A 12,683-nucleotide genomic window follows, 5' to 3' on the forward strand; every position below is an offset into this window, starting at 1 on the left:
CTTGGCTGTTGTGAGAAGAAGAGTCAGTGCTTGGAGGAGCTGCCTATGGGCAACATCAAGGAGGTATGAAACTCTTGCACTAAGGAGACAACAATGTCAAACCTTTGCAGTATAATGACAACATCTACATAAGCAGAGTTTAAAAATGCATTTGCAAACTCTGTGTAGGCCTGCATGGAGCTCTGCAGGTGGGTGACTGACTCAGGGACACTGCAGCTCTGGAGGCTGCACAGGGCTTACAACAGACCCCACTGCAATTCTCAGCACTCATCTCCAAAACAAGTTCTTGGTAGAGGACCTGCACCCAAGAACACACTGAGAGAGACAGAGCTGAAGGGCACCTTCCACACAGAAACCTGGAGTGGGCAGGAGAGTGCAAGTTCATGAACATCCTGCTCTCCTCGTGGGGTGTATGTACACAGCTTGGCAAAGGAAAGGAAACAAGGAGCAAACCAAGAGGCAGGTCTGAGACTGGTGAGTGCCAGAGGATAATTGCTCTCTTTTTTAGACCAAGCTCCACAGCCTTGCAGTGAGAAACTCCTTCCTGCTGAGGCTCCTCTCTCCTCTTTTGGCCCTGAATTGACAAAGTCTCCTGCTACCAACACTGAGGTCAAGCCTGACTGAAGGACTTGTAGGAAGCTCCAGACTGCTCTGAAAGTTATGGAGTGATACCATAAAAATAAATGTCAGTCTGAAATCTAAGTATCTTACACTTTTAACGCCACTGTGTGGAGAATTTAGTGAGAAGGAGCTGAGGAACCACTAAATGTGATCAAAACAGCCATTTTGCTCTGTTAAGTGAAAATACAAGCTCTTTTATTTGCTCCCTTTGTTACTGGCAGAGATAATTTGCCTCCCACTCTGAAACATTTTGGAATAGAGTATCACACCCATTGTCTGTGCTGTGCAAAGCTCCATTGTTTCGTTCCCTCTGTGATTGCAGCATCACTTGGGGAGATTGCTGTTTCCAAGGCATTGCAGCTCTTACCTGGGAGCTGTGAGAAATGACAGACCCAGCTTCTCAAACTGAGGGTGTCACATCCTTCCCAGGGAACCTGGGATGTGTCCCTGAGAGCTGCTCCTCTTTGTGAAACAGAAGGAAGAACCTCCCATGAGCAGGGGGAATTCTCTCTCCTGAGCAGGTGGCTGTAAAACCCTTCCCCTTTTATCCAGACTGATAATTCCTGACTATTCTAACCTTCCAAAACATTTTCAAGTAGTCCAACCCTTGGGAAACAAGTTATTACAGACTTCTACAGTATGCAAGCTCCAGCAAGTCCTTGCTGTTTTTTTCAGTCATGCTTTTTGAGAGCATTTACATCTCTACTATGTTACAAATTGCTTAATAATTGTTTTTGACAGGTTAAACTGAGAGTGAGTATAAAAGAAAATAATCCCAAGATAGTAAACTGAACAGTTCAGTTCTCTAACACATTACACTACTGGAAAGCCTGAAGGAGCAAACAAGATGGGAATCCCACAGACCAGGGTTATATCTAACACAGGTTAAAAATGAGCATTATTCCCTAACCTTATAGCACCCATAGGAACCCAAAACTCTCGTGCAGAATTTTAGATTTACAACATTAATAGAATAACTGCATTAGAATGCCATGATTTGTGTTACTAGTCCATGGAAACACTTTAATTCCTTTTTATCTCCTATGAGATCCTTCCCATAAGGATTTCTCTAAATTATACCTTCTGTCCTTCAGTGTTGTGGATTAATAATGCTTCGCTAATGAGGATTAAATAGCTCAAGAACTCTGTGATGTGTGCAAGCAGCAACACTGTAAGGCAAGATTTGTATTCAGAACCAAGAACTTTGTTCAATTTTCAAAAACCTGGAATTATGCTGCAGAACTTCTTGAGGCAAAATTTCACTGCCTTCCATAAAAGCTGTGCTTTTTCCCTCTTAGGCTCATTACATTGAAGAATAGAAGGGAACAGGCTGGTTGGATCCCATGACAATCCCCCAGTCCCCCACAGTGAGCACATTAGCTTCTGTTTGGCTGAGATATCTGTACCCTTCTCCACCCAGAGACCTCAAGAGATGGGGGCATCATCATTTCCCTTTGCAGTTCCTTAAAATGTGAGTACAGGTTCTTATTTGCACTTGTTGGATTTCTGCCTGCAGACTCTGCCTCTTGTTGTGACTCAAATTTAAGTCAAACAGCCCTTAAGAAGGGACTCTCAAGCTCTTCCAGTCACCCACATACTGTCACCTGTGTGTGGTCTTCCTGATTATTTCTTCCTTATACCAAGATATCTGGCCCTGGTGATGTGTGTTTGTTTTCTGTCTGGACTCCAGCTTTTTACACCTCTCAGGTCAGGGTTGCCCATGAAAGGCATTACTGGAGATACCTTCCCAGTCCTATCAGATATTTCTCAGCTAACGCTTCATTCTTCCTCCTCCTTTCTGCCACAGAATCACCTTGGCAAATGGCATTGAGTTTCAATTAATCTCCTAAAACATCTTTCCAGCTGCTGATTTCCAGGGAACTCTCCTTTCTGCAGAAGCATCCCTTACAGGTTTTCTTCTGGTTGCATTTTGTGCACAGGCTCAGCTTTATCGATTAAACTTTAGAGCAAGCTGGGATGCCCTGCCCTGATGCTGACCACTGCCCCAGGCTTTAATCCATGCACTTGCAGCTGGATCATTGATGGAAATGCTCAGTAGTTTCAGATGCTGTTTGAGCTGTCTGAAACGGATCCAGGTTTTCCTGTTTCCCAGAGGGGGTGCCCAGCTCCAGCCCGTGATTAGCCCGAGCTCATCAGTGGATCTGCTGCACTTTGTTTAATGCTCCCCCAGCCAACCTCCCTTGAGCAATTGAAGAGCTCTGCAATAATTGCCAATGATATCTCCTTTTTGAGATCTGCTAGCTCATTTTCAATGCATGCTTCACTGAAGCTGCAGAATGCAAATTTTTTCAATAGAATATAAGAAAAATATTATCAATATCTATACAACAGCCATTATCAACACATTTGTAATCTCATTCAAAATCAGGCTTCCTTCATAAGCTATATTTTTCAGAAAAACTGTGCTGATTAACATTTATTATATTTCTGTCCTTTGAATCTCTATCACTTAAATCCCTTATTAACTTTTCCATTATTTTGCCAACATAAGGATGAGGGTGTAGTTCCTAACCCATGTCAAGTTTTTTAAATCTTTTGAAAAAGCAATTACATTAGACATTTTACCCCACATTTCCTCATTTTTAAAGAGCATCACAAGGCCAGAGATGCCATTTTAAAAATCCTCTTTTCAGTTTTGTAGAGTGCAAGACAACCAGATCTGCTGCTCTGTTTAAGTCTTCCTGCTGTGATATCAACCAAGAGACTTCATTGAACTGAATCACTACAGACAATTTTGCTGTCTTCACCTGGAAACAGCCTAAAACTTGAGTGGGGTCTGAAGGATTAGGCTGTGATTTGACTGGAATATTCCTTTGCATCACATGGCTATATTTAATTTCTAAGCTCTGCTGAAAAGTAAATTTACTATGCTCTGCCTGCACAGTAAATGGCTGGATACCACAATCCTAGTGCAATCAACTGCAATAGTTCCTCAACAGGTTTGGGTCCAACCCCAACTGAATTATGAATGGAAAAAGCTGCTGAGGTGAGCTTTCCAGCTCCCCCACTTCTCCTTGCTATTCCTGACCTAACAGCAGGGAGCCAGAGTGTGGCAAAGATGAATCACTTCCATTCGCAATTTGAGCAAACTGGTGTATTAGCTGTGCTGAAGGGTTTTTGGGACTTGGGCAGGTGTGAATCTGTTTTACTGGGGTTTGGTAGGAATGCAAAGAGAGAAAAGCAGGCTGCAGGTGCCAGATTTGTGCTTTGTGTTACTAAAGTCCTTCTAGTTCAGGAACACCTGTATAAATAAACACACACTGAGGCACAAGAGGGTAACCTGCAAACCAAGCACTGCAGTGACTCTGGCTGGAAGGATTCTTCTCTGAGCTCTGTTGTCCTGGCTTAGGCTGCTCATAGGGACAGTTGTTTGCTTTTGCAGCAATAAGGGATTAAGACTTTCAAGTTCTGCTGAAAAAAACCTGCAGTCTTTATGCTGCAATGCCAGAACTCTTAATCAGAAGCACAGACTTAGCAAACTGCACAATAAATGTGTTATCAGTCTTACCTTATCAGAAAAGTTAACATGAGCACACTGTCAGGAAAAGTCTGGCTGCTTTTAGTGGTATATGGGCTGTGTTTTCAGCACCAGTTCTGATCCTGGAGTATTCTGTAATGCCCAAAAGGATGGCATGTAAGTATCTCATTTATGATAAAGAAGTGTCAGTATAAATTCTGAAGCCAAAATTGCAAAGCTGGATTTCTTGTCTGACAGTAGATTTCCAAACAGTCTTTGTACTGTGGTCATGTTTCAGCGCTGAGCTGTACAATTTATCCCAGGGATGTCATTGCACACTCCCAGATTACTGTGAACTTCAGACATTGCTATAAACATTTTATTTAGTTGTTCTAATGCATTGCTGCCATTATGAAAGTCTGGAAATAGAACTGATTTGGCTTGAATGTTTGAGTAAGATATTCCACAATGGCCTCAGAGAAAACCTTCAAAGTCCAGCCTTTAAGGGGAAATGAAAGCTGTGTGGAGATTTTAGACTCAAAGTTAGGTATGCTGGGACAAACAGCAAACCCTGTGACACAAGTTCCTGGCCCCAGACAGCTCCCTGCCTCCAGGGCTGGGCTGGAGCTCCTGCCCTGCCCTAAACATCAGAGGGACAACAACCAGAGGCAATCCCCTGTCCCTTGGACTCACTGCAAGACACAGACCAAAGCTGCTCTTGAGCAAGATTCACCACGAAGCCAGCTAGGGCAGGAGGTGTGACAGTGTTCACAGGGGCCTTATGCTGAAGGAAGAGACAGAGATCTGACTCCATGTTTCAGAAGGCTTGGTTTATTATTTTATGATATATATTATATTAAAACTATACTAAAAGAATAGAAGTAAAGGTTCTCAGAAGGCTAGCTAAGCTAAGAATAGAAAAAGAAAAAATGATAACAAAGGCAGCTGTCCCAGACTGTCCGAGCCAGCTGACTGTGATTGGCCATTAATTAGAAACAACCACGAGACCAATCACAGATGTACCTGTTGCATTCCACAGCAGCAGATAACCATTGTTTACATTTGTTCCTGAGGCTTCTCAGGAGGAAAAAATTCTAAGGATTTTCATAAAAAGATATCTGCGAGAAGGAGGAGTGTTGGAACAATGACCTTCTTGAAAGTTGGTTCCACCTTCGGCAGCACCAGCAACTTTTGAGATCCAGCCTGTTCCCCAGGCTGAGTCCCAACCTGGGCTCTCCTGCCCCACAGGCAGGACTGGGGTGCCTTGGTAACAAGGGGTTAAACCAAAATTACTGCATCTGGTGCTGCTTAGCACAGTAATAGGCATAGGTTTAGCTCTGGCTTACAGTGGGTTACATTCTTGGAACAAGGTACCTTGCCTAAGTGGTGGCTGAGCCTCAGCCTTGTAGAGGGCTGAAAAAGCGGCAGAGCCATCACTGAGCTCTTTATTCCAGCTCCATGAGGGATCCTGGCCATTCCACAGCACGCAGCTTCTCCTCAGATTAAAGCAGAAGGAGAAAGAAGAGCTGGCACTGTCCTCTAGGGACGTTTGGCTTCTTATGTTAATGCTGACAATTTTAATTACACTTATCTTTTTTATTCCTCTCTCCCACACTGCAGAAACAGTAGCCAGCTCAGTGGAGAAGCAGAAGCAGACTGGGAGCAGCACACACCTGCTTTTCCTGGAGCTGATGAAGAATATTATTTACCTATTGAACACTAATATGATCTTAAGTAAGAATATGCAATTCAATTTAATAACCAGCTAGGAAAATGCACACTGTCTGTGCTTGGGATTGGATCCACAGGGCCACAGAAGAGTTTAACAAATGGCTTTTTCCACATTTTGGTGTGGATAAATCAGTGGTCAGCTCCATACACTTTGCTAAGGCTACTGTTCATTGCAGATAGCTCTTGCCATTTCAGCTCTGGAGAAAAAAAATCTTGCTTTTTGTACCTCTATGAAATATTATTTACAAGTCAAAGACTTATGGTTACCTGGCAACCTATGAATGACGCCTCTGGAAAAGGAACCTGGAAGAGGGGGCCTATTGAATATCAGTCATCTTTCTACATTGTAAATGAAGCTCTCTCACAAAAATCCCAAGTGCAAATGGGTCTTTCCACTCTGGGAGTAGTTTAAAGTTAAAATTATTGGCAAAACACAAAAATATAAATATGTTTCTATGAACAAACAAGGATGGTAAAACCTCTTCCCTGTCCTGACCTCTTTACTCTCCTAGCCTGGTCTGTAACTTCATCTGAGCTGAAAACAGGTTCAGCTCTTTCTGCAGGTGCAAGTGATTAATTAATAATTAATATAAGCATAAGAGCAGTCATAGAAGTGTGCCTGAGTAGCTGGAGCAGGCAGGGCATTGCACTTTTCTCCGTTTCAGGCTGAAAGGCTGCCCTTGCCCATCCCATCAGCACTCAGGGCTGGTGTCTGTCCAGTTAACAACACCTTGAGAAAACCTTTTCTCTTCCATTGCCTCTGCAATTCCACAGCATAACCTGCTCTAGATGTGAGCTGGAGTCCATCACTAGAGTTAGAGAAAGCAGGATGGACACTGGAGGGTGAAATGCCAATTTCAGAGCTTTCTGAGCCCCATGGAGAGCCCAGGCACCGGGGCTGCTCTTCCCTCGTGCCCCTCCTTGCTGGGCACAGGAGGAGCTCAGGCTGCTCTCTGCAGATGCAGCAGAAGCAGCAGCACTCTCCCAAGCAGCTGAACACATCCAGCACACAGATGTCTGCTTTGGTATTAATATCATTTCAGATGTACATTAGAGGGGCAGATGTACAGTCTGGGACTACATCCAAATTGTCATTTAAGGCAGTGAGATAATCAGTAAGAATTTCTTCCCTTTTATTGGTGCTCATTCTTCCTCCGGCAAGGAGGAAGCAAGGAAAACAAAGAAAATTTAAAATAGTGACCTTTAAAAAATTACAAAACAACAAAACAGAAAAAATCTAAACCAAAAAAACAGACTGAAGCATCACAGTGGATACAGTTCTATGGCACATTATCAAAGACTTGATTGTCTCTGGAAGTGCAATGGCTTTTGAAGTAAACAAGCATTAAACCTGCCATGTTGTAAAATAACTTTATATAACTGAGGTTCAGACCCCACTTTACACTTGGAGCCTATGAAGAGAAAGGTCTTAAATTGTGTTTAAGTGTTCCTTTTCCCAGTTCCTATCAACAGCCACCCCTCAGCTCAGACAGGGGTTTCTGTTCTCTGCCCTCTGGGCAGGCAGATGTCAGACGGGACCTGGTGTTTGTACAGTTATTGCCCACTCATGCAAGTAGTGAAGCAGAAATGACAGAAGTTCACTTCCCTGGTAAAATTCACAGTAGGTGGGATGCCAATGATCCTGCATTGTTCCCAAATGCACACTCTGTAAGAGTGTTAGGGAATTTTTCACGTGTTCTTTGTGAATTGCATAGATCACCAGGAATAACTGTAGGAACTAGTCTGGAATAGGGGAAAAATCCCTGCCTGTCTTAACCCAACCTGAAACAATATTTTTGAGATTGTCTTGGATACAGAATAGTTATTTTTAAAAAAATGGAGTTTCTTCCTGCTGCTTCACTTTTACTATACAAACAAGAACAATAAAAGGCTTCGCAGTGGTGCAATCAACATTCATTCTTCCTGCCCTTGTTCTTTGAGGCCAGAAGCTGCTGTGCTGGAAGATGCTAACAAGAAGGAGGGTTACTGTGGGGTTTGTTATCCACATTATAGCAATGGCAAGTTCATCAGCACAGACAGGAAAAGGATCTGCCAGAGCCACTGTTTGTTACACACTGCTTTCATCCCTGGAGAGGCGGGAGAAATACAGAATCTTGTGGCAGAATAATGACAATAATATCACACTCTATTTTTTCATCCCCCAAAAACCCAAGCTCCAAACCCAAAGCTGTTTTTTTTTCCACAGAAATGTCACAGCCTGGAAACATCCTAAAGCCCTTTTGATGGCTGAGAGCTGTGATACTGAATTCATGAGAGCAACAGAGTGCTGGCCTGGGCTCCGTTGTTGGTGAAAGGGTGGGAAACAATCAGATCACTGCTGACAACTTAAAAGCTCAGCAGGAGGAATAAGAAAGTACACCAGGATTTCACAAATCACTAGGTCCATAGTGATAACAATGTTTTACTTACTTGTAGAAGAGGAAATAAAATTTTCCTGATCCCAAGGCACAGGCTGTGTTGTAGGTGGGTGCATTTGTCAGATCCAGCAGACATAAAACACTCAAGGAAGGAAAATAATCAAATTTGAAACAGCTGCAGATTACAGAAGTAACAAGATGAATGTCTACCAAGTATCATTCAAACCCTGAATCCTGTCCTAGTCTGTATTATTTAAAGTTACACTCCTAAACCCAAAGACCTTTTGTAAGATTCTTGCAGCTGAAATCAGAAATAAGACTCCAGTTAATTTTAGCAGATGCCCACAGGTATCCCATACAGTATAATTAGTCATCTGGAAAATGGGGGGGAGGGAGGAAATATTTTCTATTATGATTATTTTCACTTTCCTAAGACAAAAAAGAGCATGAGCACATTAAACAAACATATATCAAATAACACCAGGTACACTTCTTCAGAGATTTCAATAAAAACATCTAACAGAATGCCTACAGTATAGTATGTGCACCATGCAGTGCAATAATTATGCACAATTAAAGCCTACTGTGCAATTTGTTGCCATAAAAGCTCTCTGACTCACACCAATTGAAAGATCTAAAACGACCTACTACAGAATCACTTCCCACAATTAAATGCCAATTCACAATTTCATGTTTATGGCCAAAATGTATTTCCCACTTCGGTCTGATCTTTTCACAGTTGTGGTGTTTAAAGCTCAGGCTCTGAAAAAGTGAACAAAAATTAGCATTAAAATAGCTTGGAGAACATTTCCATGTTTCATTTCTAGGAAACACAGCTCTCATTCCCATCTTGGAGGCTCATAATAGTTACTGAATAATTAAGACCATCATGAAATTTTGCAAAAAGTCTTAGAAATATAGGAAAGCTGTGTTCACACCCTTTGAGAATGAATAGTGCATGCTCATTTATTTGTATGAAATCCACAGTGTGTAAGTACAGGTTTGTGTTTATTTTTGGGTCTGACAATTCTTATGGTTCCTCTGCAGAATACATTACAAAGTGTAAGAAATTTAAGATTTCAAAGTCTTAAATTAAATGTAAAAGCACTTCCAGGAGTCAGAAACAGATCCCAAAACTTACTAAAAGGTCCTATGATGGGAGCTGGAAAGGGAGAAATCCCAGGAGTACATAACATAAGAGGTATTTTAGCCTCTTTTAGTGGAGAGCATCTTAGATCTAAAAGTGATGTATAAAAAGAGACATAATGGATACACTTATATTTATGGATGTCCAGCATTTCCCCCAAAAGTGGGTTTTTTTATCTCCATCACCAAAAAAGGTGTTTTCCTGCTGGCTTTGGTGAGGTCATAATTTCATTCTTTGGAAAGTGTCACAACTGGGCCCTCAAGGGATCCTGAACAACATAGCTCTTGCACAGAAAAAACGCTCACAAAGGCTCAGCTACCAGTGAAAATAAAAATGTTCAATTTTTACTATAAAAGTATTATTTTATCTAAATTTATACAAATGCATAAATATTACCAAGAAGGGTGTTCTGATCATGACTAAAAAACAAAAGAAGAATCAACTAGAAAATCAGTGAAACAAAGAACATATTCCAGGATTAAAATCAGATCATTAAAAATATTTAGATGTGGTAGTTGGTTATTTACCCATCCCTGTGGGGTAACTATGCTCAGTTTTTGTTAGGCACCCATGTAAAGAATAGCTGAAAACAATTTGCTGTTCTCCTGACCTGCCTCCTCAAGGGCTCCCAAGATAGAGGGACACCACCCAGATCTCATCAAGCTCACATTTGAAGAAATCCTGAGCAGACACAGAAGCAAAGATAATCTGCAATACTATCGCCATCAGCTTGAACACCCACACACCACCAGGCAAGATCTGTGATTCCTGATTGCCTCCTGTCCCTGATAAGTTTCCTTTTCCCTCTGTAAACTGCTCCTGACTGTTATCCCTTTTCTCCAAAGAGAGCCTGGCTTAGGCAGCTCAGCCAGGGGCTTTGGGAGCCAAGGGCAGCAGAGAAGCTCCAAAAGCAGCAGTTTAAAGCAGCCTGGCTCTTTAAACCAGGCTTGCAGTCTCAGAGTGGCTCAGGGTGTCTTCTGTCACTGTAATTCTTCAGCTGCCAGGCTGCAAGCAAGAATTACCTCTAAATGAGGATGTTTTTTTTTCCCTGTTGTCTTCCATATGCTTGTTTTATTTAGTGCTCAGAAAAGATAATTTTTGGAGAAACAGCAACTTTGGCTGTTTGAATTCACTTGCTTTATTATATAGAAGAGCAGTTTATGCTATTACTAGTACCATCTGAAAGACTATCATATGTGATAGATGAAACAAACTACATATATTGTTGTTAAATTATTTTTTATTTAATACTTCATATTTCATGTTATTTAGCTCCCCATTCTATATCTTAATTTTTTTTTACTTGAGTAAAAAGTTGTTGTGCTTGTACAAAGAAGCCAAGGTCTCTTCCTTGGAAAACTATGATCCAAGGAGCATGGAGCCACATTAGGTTTGTTTCACATTCAGAGTGCACCTATTCCATCAAAATCACAAAGTGCTATCACATTCAGTCACCCCAGGCCTGGCTTGCAAAACACCATGTCCTGCAAGAAAGGACGAGAAAGGTTTTGAATTTTAAAATTCAGTGCACAGAATTTCAAATCAGAGAACACAACAGATCAGAAGACCTTGTCTGCTGTTCCAAAAGGCAGGATTTTGGGCGGGAGCTCTGCCCATACAGTCAGACAGCAGGAGCAGCTGGACAGGACAGACAGATCTGTCACTCTCAGAATCTCTGCTGGTCACAGTGACTCTGGGATACCCACAAGCTTCTTTTTCCCAGCGTAGCAGTTGAAGAAGGAGTCAGGATTCTTTAGTTATCGTTCTCAAGGTTGTTTATTGTATCTTATCTATAAATTCTTTCTCCTGCCCTACTGAGGTCGCGTTCAGCATGACAGTCAGAGGCGTTCTACTTGCCCTTGGGGTGGTGTTATCTTTTTATACTAAAAACTACATGTACATTATTTACAATAATTTCCCAATGCCTATCACCTATGTTAGACAGTGAGCTTCTACTCTAAACCAATCTGTAAGTGCCAACATCACAGCAGAAGATGGAGGCCAAGAAGAAGCAGGAGAAAGGCTGGACACGCCCAGTTCCCTCCATCTTGCCCCCTGAACCCCCGTTCTAAAAACCCCAAAAAAATCTATTTTTCTACCCCATGACAAAATATTATTCTACTTAGACTTTTGTGGCTTGCAGATCCTCATATAAGGTTAGTAATTTTTTCCACGGGTCAAGATCAGAGACACAGGGGTCTTGGACTCTGTGCCAAGGTCTCTGAGCCCCCTGGGCAGGGGCTTGAGCCCCCCAGGGCAGCCAGAGGAATTTCCTGTGTTCTGACACTGCTTCAGATTGGATGGATTGCTGGGGAGGGAGTGGAGGCCACACCTTTCCTCCTACAACCCTGGAAGCAGCTGAACCCCCTGAGGTGTTGCTGACCAAACCCAGGCTGGAGTGTTCCAGGACAGAGACAACCTCTCAACCTGCACCTTTCAGCCTGAGCCTCAAAATCTTCCCAGCACAGGGACAAGCCAGCCCAAAACCTGCCCAAGCCAAGCCATCAGCAGCACAGCAGGAGGAGCTGGGGGTGAATGCTCAGGTTTCCCAAGGAACCTCCAGCCCCAGGAGGAGCTCCCAAGAGGCTGCTCCATGCCCAGGCACTGCAGGATGTGCAGGGGCAGAGCAGCTCCCAGCCTGACAAAGCACTTGTGGGAAAAGAACCCAAAGAGGAAATCTGTGTAGCATTTTTCTGACCTTGTCTGCATGATCACATTTTGGGGCACAGGGTGTCATCTCTGTGGGGTGGTGTCCTTGCTAAAGCCAGGGGTAAGAGAAATTTATTAGGCACCTATGGAGGGCACACTGTAATGTCCAGATGAACCAAATCAATGTTAAAGCCATCTCTGGAGGCCACATAAGCAGATCAGCATGAAAGAGCTCCAGTATGAGCTTATGCCAGTAAGATTATGATTTCAAGGGCATATTTTGGCAGCTCCCTGAGACTTCATGTCACTTGGGCAACAGCAAAGCGCTGTGGCCATGAGAACCTGCGGGAAGTGACAACTGGAGGACAAGGTTATGGAAAGACACAGGGTGTTAGTAGGATTATGATTTCAAGGGACACTGCTTTGTGAGGAAAGAATGAAGTAACAGAGCTGATCTGGTGGTTTCCCCAGCCTCATCACTGCACACTGTTGTCATTACATTGCAAGGGTTCCATGTTGCTAGAGTTTCATACCTCCTTGATGTTTCTTGTAGGCAGTCCCTCTAGGCACTGACTCTTCCTTGTCCTCACAGCAGCCAACTGACTCCAGTTCCCTTCAACCACCCAATCCAGTCTTTTATAACACTCTTCTTATTGGCTACAGGTGTGGCCTGTTAACA

At 42.7% G+C, this 12,683-nt stretch overlaps 1 long non-coding RNA gene across 3 annotated transcripts; it reads left to right on the forward strand.

The window, feature by feature from the left end:
- LOC135450354 (uncharacterized) lies at positions 1-6,155 on the forward strand. Of its 3 annotated transcripts, none has more exons than XR_010441043.1 (4): positions 1-63; positions 169-474; positions 1,920-2,092; positions 5,720-6,155. It is a non-coding gene; the product is annotated as an uncharacterized LOC135450354 (long non-coding RNA). The 3 variants fall into 3 exon arrangements; XR_010441045.1 differs by having other exon boundaries at positions 169-463; XR_010441044.1 differs by lacking the exon at positions 5,720-6,155 and adding an exon at positions 3,276-4,808.
- Positions 6,156-12,683: the final 6,528 nt, after the last annotated feature.

Source organism: Zonotrichia leucophrys, chromosome 7 (genome assembly GCF_028769735.1).
Source record: "Zonotrichia leucophrys gambelii isolate GWCS_2022_RI chromosome 7, RI_Zleu_2.0, whole genome shotgun sequence".
Lineage (NCBI taxonomy): Eukaryota > Metazoa > Chordata > Aves > Passeriformes > Passerellidae > Zonotrichia > Zonotrichia leucophrys.